Below are 8,639 nucleotides of genomic sequence, written 5' to 3' on the forward strand. Positions count from 1 at the left end.
CTGACCAAACTACACCTCTGTGACTGAAAACCCGTGCCCCCTGTGCTTCAGCAGCATGCTGTCTCACAGCTTCAAGGAACTATAAACAGCCAGGTTTGAAGGCTTTCACAATTTGAGGTGGTTGTCAATTCTTCTTGCAAGAATTGAGTTTCAGAGGTGCCGCCCTGGACTGAGGAGCTTGCAGCAGTGCAGGACATCCTGAAGGAAGTCATCCTGTGTGAAGTTTATACATTTGTGGGTGGGGGGGCGTGAACTAGACCTGAAGGCATCAGAGCGCTTTACATGAGCACCAGTTGTGTTACAGACGAACACATTAATTGTTAGGTCTCGCTAAACCAATGCGTAAGCATTGTTCAGCGAGATTATAGTAAGGCTTCCGAAAAGTCTCCCCAAACTGCGGATTCATTTCAGTTCATGTGAGCCAGGCGCGTGCGCATCGCCAGCCACATCCCACACCATGCCTCGGCATCAGACTTGAAAGGAAGCCGCTCCCCCGCCCCACTCCGCGCAATGCCAGAGCTAGTTTTTCTCGCTTTTTTTTTGGTGTTCTTTGCGGCCCATGCTTCATTCCACCTACCACTTTACACCGACTTGTTCACTTTCCTCCCATTTCTATCTCCTTCTCTCAGTCTCCTCCTTCATGTATTCCTCTGTCAATCTCCCTGTCTCCCATTCTTCATCTTCGATGCATCTCTTATTTTCTTACATGCTTTGGTGTACTTTCTCCTTTCTTCCCCTTCCTCCATATTTTCTACAACTTCATCACCTGTATTCTCATATCTTCTTTATTACTGCCTTCCTTATTTGATTTCCTCTTCTTCATTCCACCTTCCTTGTTCACGCTCCGGTTTTCTCTTTCTTACCTCATTCCTCGTTCTTTCCAACATTGCCCCATCCTCTTCAGTCTCTTTCTCTGTCCGTCTGCCTTTCTCCGTCTCTACTTCTGCTCATTATTTCTTCTGTCCCCAATGTGCAGCTTCCAGTCTTTATTCCTTCCATTCTCTTCGTTCTATCCTGTTGATCTTTCCCCTCTACTCCTTCCACCCTGCATGCCCGCCTCTACTGCTTCCTTCATTTTCGCGCTTTACTTCCGTAGTCTTTATTCTGTCAATCCACTTCTGTTCTCCTCCCTCATAACCCCCTCCTTCGTTTATCCCTGTCTTCGCCCCTCTTCCTTCTTCCTTATCATATTATTTTCTTCCTCCTCTCCTTTCCTCCCTCGTCTTCCCCGCTCTTTCTTGCTTCCTTGGTTCCTCCGTTCCTGTGTGTCCAGCCCCCTCTCCCTGGCACCTTTGACCTTTCCTGCTGCTTCCGGACCACCCTGACAGTCGGGAGCTGGTGCCTGTGGGTGCAGAGTCTGGCTCGGCGTGATTTATGCCATTGGTATAACAGCAGACACACTGCAGTCCATCACTGCAGTCCCCCCCTGATTAAAATTCAGCTCCGGCCCCGACTGCAGCACTCCACAAATGGAATATTCTACATAATTTCCGAAAATGCTTGTTTTTCTTGTTTAAAAAATGACCTTGTGTGATGTAAGTAGTGTTCATTTAAAGCGCTGCAATACCTTCCGATAGAGTTCGCGCTAAATAAAAGTGCAGAAAAAACACAAGACAAATCGAACGCTTTAAAGCAAGAAAGGAACACCTCGGTGGGTGAATCACCCAGCTGGTGTCACAAGGCCCCCATAGGCAGAGCGGATGTTTCTTGCCATTCCCACCTCTGCTGATTATCTAGAGGCTACCAGGCCTTACAGTGACACCTCGTCACCCAGAATACCCTCGGCACCCTCTCCAATCTCACACCTCAGCAAAGAGCCTTTGATCAGCATTAAACAGGCGAGTGCTCCCCCCTGGGGCGCTACCTCCGGGCATAAAACACCACCTTGAGTGTACCCGTTCTTTGAGGTAGACAGTACCATATAGGAGAGGTGCAAAATAAGTGTATAATCTTGTTGTAAGCCTTTATTACTGCAGGACATAATCAGGGTTTCTTTGCTACAACAGCTTGAATTATATACAACACTACATTGGGCGCTAAAAACTGGAAAAATTCACATTGGAATGTTTAGAACTCCAACTGCTCAAAATTACTCAAAACGTAACCATGAACAAATCAATTTACACTGGAAGAATACTGAAGCATTTGCTGTGCGTAATATACTAAAAAAACAAAACATAAAACCGGTTTGCCCATAGGCAATTAAAACAGAAGTGGAATGCATGCAGGGTGAACGAACTGCTCAACTTTGCGGAAAATTGTTCTTTAAGTCCACCAATGCAGTGTGCTAAAGTGTTTGGTCTTTCAGGGCAGTTTCTCAACTAGTTTTCATCAGTGGTGGTTAAGTCCCCAGAGTAATCATTTGGGTCAGCAGCATCATCCGCATCTGCACTTTCTGCCTCCACATTATCTGCTCCTCATTTTCATCGTTTTCACCATCAATGTCCTCCTTTTCGTTTTGCTCATTGTCTTCATCATTCGCATCAGTTGTTTCCTCAACTACCGATTCTCCTGTTTGTTCAACGATTTCAAAGGGATTCTCACCCTAAAAGTAAACACAAGTTTTAAACCATCTTTAGCAAAATTTTGCAGAACAAATGCACACTAACTATTACAAAAGTAACAGCAAAAGTCTTGTGTACAGTGCAAGTAAAGAACTCAGATTTCAGATCACAAAAAAGCAGAAAGAATGTATTATTAGAAAAGGCATCTTACAACGGGGAGAACATATGCAGGACTTCTAAATTTTAGAGTATGTCCAGACAGGCCATAGGATGGAAAAATCCATGCCAGGTCTATGAACGCCCATGAGCTCCGAGGAGTCCTTGTACAGAGGGGGCGATGACTGGAATATTGAGGGTGGGCATCACATTTCCAAGAAATTAATTTCCTGCGAAACTACAATTTTTTGGGTGAAACTCAGTACGGAAGAAGTGTTATTTGCAAAGCTGAGTTAGGAGTAAACAGATCTGAACATTCAATATGCAGTGTGAGCCCTGGAGGCAGGAAGGGTGGAAGTGCATCCACAGCATTACAGGCTGCAAGCTAATTGTTGATGGTAATTAACTTATCAGTTTGCAGCATGTGTACCTGTTTGATTTAATTAATGATTTTATTTAATTTGTATAGCTCTTGAATCACCCCCAGGGGGGTATCTCAGCGCTTGGAAGCACAGCATAGGTCATGGGTACTCACAAACGTTCTCTCAGGGGCCAAATTTACACTGTGGTTTGTGTCCGAGGGCCGCACCAGTGGGGGCGGGGTCAGTGGGGGAGGTGGCAGGGCTAGAGCAACCAAAAAAACAACTGACCATGAGGTTGATCACTGGTCCCTGCAGCGGACACCTTCGTCCACTGAGCCACCAGACCCGGGATACACACATCTCTTGCTCTCTCTTTGTCTCCCTCCCTCACTCTCCCTACCTCTCACATACTCTGTTCCCCTCCCTCTGTCTTCCTCCCCCGTCTCCCTTTCCCTCTCTCACTCCCTCCCCCCTTTCCCTCTCACTCTGTCTCCCTTTCCCTCTCTCACTCCCTCACTCTGTCTCCCTTTCCCTCACTCACTTTCCCTCCCTTCCTTTCCCTCTCACTGTCTCCCTTTCCCCCTGTCACTCCCTCACTCTGTCACTCCTTTTCCCTCCTTTCCCTCTCACTCCCTCACTGTCTCCCTTTCCCACTCTCACTCCCTCACTCTGTCAGGGCAGTTTTCAGGAGTCTTCCGAATTTAAGATGGTCCAGACACTGTCTTAGGGCCAGCTGTAGTTGATTCCAGATGAAGGGTGCGAGAAGGACTTGCCTCCGGGTCTAGCATTTTTTATGTTGGGGCTTTTGAGGAGCGATTGGGAGCTGGCGCGCAGAGTCCGAGCCGGGTAATAGCGGCGAAGTTTCTCTACTACATCGGGAGGGCCACTGCCCCTAGATAGCTTTGTGTGTGTGACAGCAGATCTAGAATTTCACGCGCTGTCGTATGGGCAGCCAGTGTAGCTGATGAGGGAGGGGAGAGGAAGCTGATCTGGGGGGAGCATTCAGAACCGTGCAGGCGGCTGTGTTTGGTATCATTTGCAATTGGTTTAAGGAGGACTCATTTGCTGCGATCAATAGGGCGTTGCAATAGTCCAGCTTGCTTGGTATCAGGGCCTGTGTTAGGGTTTTCCTTGTTGTGTCGGGGACATAAGTAAAAGCTTTCCTTAGTAAGCCATGGGTGTGGAAGCAGGATCAGACTGTGTGAGTAACGTGTTTCTTCATGTTTAGGGACTGTTGAAGGTGAACACAGAGGTTTTTGACTGTGGTTGCCGGGGTCGGGGGTGTGCCTAGTTCTGGGGGCCACCAGGAAGGTGACCAGAGGAGGGGGCATCTCCAAAGAGCAGAACCTCAGTTTTTGCAGCGTTCAGCTGGAGGAAATTGCTTTCCATACAGTGAGATTTCCAGCATTCCTAAAGAGAAGGTAGATTGGGCAGATTGAGAAGTTTTATTGAAAGAGAAGGTAAGCTGTTGATGCTTTTATGCCTGTGGCTGAAGGGTTACCCATGTGTGGTGTGAAATTCGCTTTTAAGTAGAACTGCAGAATGGCCATATTTCTGGTTGAATACAAGACTGCAACAGAAATATACTTACTAGAAATACCAATAAAGAATTTGCTGGATTACATTTATATTTAAAGCAGACATCTCCAACGGATAGCTCTGAATCTACTGGCAGCTCACCAATACCCTGGAAGATTGGGGGTTTGACAGTGTGAAAACACGAGTCAGGATACAGGTATCCTGAACCTATAGGACACATGGAGGGACCCCCTCATGGGCAATTGCTTTTTTTAAAAAACCTATTAAAATTTTAAGTGCTGACTTTTCTATGGTTGTGTGGGTAAAAATGAAACTAACGTCCCTGGAACCTTTGGCATTTTCAGTGGGTTGTAAAACTTTAATTGTGACAGACATCTGAGTAGTCAGAACAATAATTCTGGAAGGCATGGTCACTCACCATTGTGGTAACTCTCATAGAAAAAGTTGGACTGCCGATTTAACTGGCCAAGCAATTATTCAACTTGAGTCAATAGGTTCAATGTCTTCAGATATGGCTCCTAAAAATCTTACCGTTGCATACTGTTCGTACCGGGACTTGACTGTTGGGTTGTTTAGGATACTTGTAGCAGTGAGTACGCTCTCCCTTTTTATTTGTTCCTTGTAAGCCTGGAATTTTTTTTAGATAAATAAACATTAATTTATACACATACTGCTAGTTCAACTACAATAACTTGGTTGGAACCTAGAAGAGAAGGCATTCAATGTGGACAGAAACCCTTTTGAAACTACTCTGCCACCAGGGTGTGCCAGATAAGCGTTTAAAAAACACCAGGGACTCTTATTAGGGAATGACCCGCAATCTCGCTCCCTCCACAAGCAAGCAATTGATAACATAAAATTAGCAGAGAGTATGCAGATAAGGCAAGTTACATGGTGTGCAAAAATGTGTTAACAGTGTTATAATAATGGCAGGCATAATCCAAGAACCAATGTTGGGTGGTCAAGGAATTCGTAGGCTAAGCAGCAGTTGTTGCCATTCTGGTAGGTGTAGATACTTCTTGGCTACAATTATGAAAACTGCAGTAAGGACACTGCTGTACAGGTTTTCATTTGCATTAGTGAGTTGAGAAATAAAGAAGATAAAATGCTTATAAACATGTGTGTGGTTGGGTCTGGTAGCGCGTGTGGTTTGGTTGTGTGTGGTGTGGTTGTGTGTGAGAGAACAGGGAGTTAGAGAAGGAGGCGGATTGAAAGAACAGCAGATCAGCACAGTAAAAGAACAGGGAGTTAAAGAAGGAGGTGGGGTGGAAGAGAGCAGCAGATCAGCATGTGAGAAGAGAAGAGAACAGGGAGTTAGAGGAGGAGGCGGGGTGGAAGAGAGCAGCAGTTCAGCACGTGAGAAGACAAGAGAACAGGGAGTTAGAGGAGGAGGCGGGGTGGAAGAGAGCAGCAGTTCAGCACGTGAGAAGACAAGAGAACAGGGAGTTAGAGAAGGAGGCAGGGTGGAAGAGAGCAGCAGATCAGCACGTGAGAAGAGAAGAGAACAGGGCGATAAATAGAGGGAGGGCGATAGATAGAGGGAGGGAAGGCGATAGAAGGAGGGCGATAGAGGAAGGGAGGGCGATAGAGAGGAAGGGAGGGCGATAGAGAGGAAGGGAGGGCGATAGAGTAAGGGAGGGGCGATAGAGTAAGGGAGGGGCGATAGAGTAAGGGAGGGGCGATAGAGTAAGGGAGGGGCGATAGAGTAAGGGAGGGGCGATAGAGTAAGGGAGGGGCGATAGAGTAAGGGAGGGGCGATAGAGTAAGGGAGGGGCAATAGAGTAAGGGAGGGCAATAGAGTAAGGGAGGGCAATAGATAGATAGATAGATAGAGGGAGGGTGATAGATAGAGAGGGAGGGCGATAGATAGATAGAGAGGGAGGGCGATAGATAGATAGAGTGAAGGAGGGCGATAGAGGGAGTGCGATAGATAGAGGGAGTGCGATAGATAGAGGGGGTGCGACAGATAGAGGGAGTGCGATAGATAGAGGGAGTGCGATAGATAGAGGGAGTGCGATAGATAGAGGGAGTGCGATAGATAGAGAGAGGGAGGGCGATAGATAGAGAGAGGGAGGGCGATAGATAGAGAGAGGGAGGGCGATAGATAGAGAGAGGGAGGGCGATAGAGCGATAGATAAGAGAGAGGGAGGGCGATAGATAAGAGAGAGGGAGGGCGATAGATAGAGAGAGAGAGGGCGATAGATAGATAGAGGGAGGGCGATAGATAGATAGAGGGAGGGCGATAGATAGATAGAGTACGATAGATAGATTGAGGGAATACGATAGATAGATTGAGGGAGTGCGATAGATAGATTGCGGGAGGGAGTGCGATAGATAGATTGAGGGAGGGAGTGCGAGAGATTGAGGGAGGGAGTGCGAGAGATTGAGGGAGGGAGTGCGAGAGATTGAGGGAGGGAGTGCGAGAGATAGAGGGAGGGAGTGCGAGAGATAGAGGGAGGGAGTGCGAGAGATAGAGGGAGGGAAGGCGATAGATAGAGGGAGGGCGATAGATAGATAGAGGGAGGGCGATAGATAGAGGGAGGGAAGGCGATAGATAGAGGGAGGGAAGGCGATAGATAGAGGGAGGGAGTGCGATAGATAGACGGAGTGCGATAGATAAAGGGAGGGCGATAGAGAGAGGGAGGGCGATAGATAGAGAGAGGGAGGGCGATAGATAGAGAGAGGGAGGGCGATAGATAGAGAGAGGGAGGGCGATAGATAGAGAGAGGGAGGGCGATAGATAGAGAGAGGGAGGGCGATAGATAGAGAGAGGGAGGGCGATAGATAGAGAGAGGGAGGGCGATAGATGGAGGGCGATAGATAGAGAGAGGGAGGGCGATAGATAGAGAGAGGGAGGGCGATAGATAGAGAGAGGGAGGGCGATAGATAGAGAGAGGGAGGGCGATAGATAGAGAGAGGGAGGGCGATAGATAGAGAGAGGGAGGGCGATAGATAGAGAGAGGGAGGGCGATAGATAGAGGGAGGGCGATAGATAGAGGGAGGGCGATAGATAGAGGGAGGGCGATAGAGGGAGGGAGTGCGAGAGATAGATTGAGGGAGTGCGAGAGATAGGGAGGGCGATAGATAGAGGGAGGGCGATAGATAGAGGGAGGGAGTGCGAGAGATAGATTGAGGGAGTGCGAGAGATAGATTGAGGGAGTGCGAGAGATAGAGGGAGGGAGTGCGAGAGATAGAGGGAGGGAAGGCGATAGATAGGAGGGCAATAACAGACAGATGTCCCTTTCAATGGCTAGCCTCCATTTATGGAGCTAGCCAATGGAAGAGCAGGCGGGACAAAGCACCCATACTGCTAAACAAAACTTTTCGCCTGCGCGAACACTGCTATGCAGCGGATCGCCAGGCGAAACCTAAAAAACAGAAGCTGTCTATCTAGAAACATACCTTCTTTGACCGCATTGCCATTTGATCCAGGTTTTCTCAATTTAGGTTTTTTGCTGACAAACGCCCCTCCAATGGGTTTATTAAGCGATTGCATCATCTTTCTTTTCATCCACCTTCCAGCAGGCCCACCAAATACCAGACTTTTCTGGTAGTCGACAACAATTCCAGGTCTCTGAATACCGCCATAATCCTGCAAATTGATAACATAAAATTAGCAGAGAGTATGCAGATAAGGCAAGTTACATGGTGTCCAAAAATGTGTTAACAGTTTTATAATAATGGCAGGCATAATCCAAGAACCAATGTTGGGTGGTCAAGGAATTCGTAGGCTAAGCAGCAGTTGTTGCCATTCTGGTAGGTGTAGATACTTCTTGGGTACAATTATGAAAACTGCAGTAAGGACACTGCTGTACAGGTTTTTATTTGCATTAGTGAGTTGAGAAATAAAGAAGATAAAATGCTTATAAACATGTGTGTGGTTGGGTCTGGTTGCGCGTGTGGTGTGGTTGTGTGTGGTGTGGTTGTGTGTGAGAGAACAGGGAGTTAGAGAAGGAGGCGGGGTGAAAGAACAGCAGATCAGCACAGTAAAAGAACAGGGAGTTAAAGAAGGAGGTGGGGTGGAAGAGAGCAGCAGATCAGCACGTGAAAAGAGAAGAGAAGAGAACAGGGCGATAAA

General features: G+C 47.4%; 1 long non-coding RNA gene across 1 annotated transcript; it reads right to left on the minus strand.

Annotated features, from left to right (window-relative positions):
• Positions 1-1,938: 1,938 nt before the first annotated feature.
• LOC147659272 (uncharacterized) lies at positions 1,939-5,189 on the minus strand. Its single transcript, XR_015307288.1, has 2 exons — positions 5,093-5,189; positions 1,939-2,545 (listed from the first exon to the last, which is right to left on the minus strand). It is a non-coding gene; the product is annotated as an uncharacterized LOC147659272 (long non-coding RNA).
• Positions 5,190-8,639: the final 3,450 nt, after the last annotated feature.

The sequence above is a fragment of the Lissotriton vulgaris genome, unplaced genomic scaffold, assembly GCF_964263255.1.
Source record: "Lissotriton vulgaris unplaced genomic scaffold, aLisVul1.2 SCAFFOLD_1921, whole genome shotgun sequence".
In the NCBI taxonomy this organism is placed as follows: domain Eukaryota; kingdom Metazoa; phylum Chordata; class Amphibia; order Caudata; family Salamandridae; genus Lissotriton; species Lissotriton vulgaris.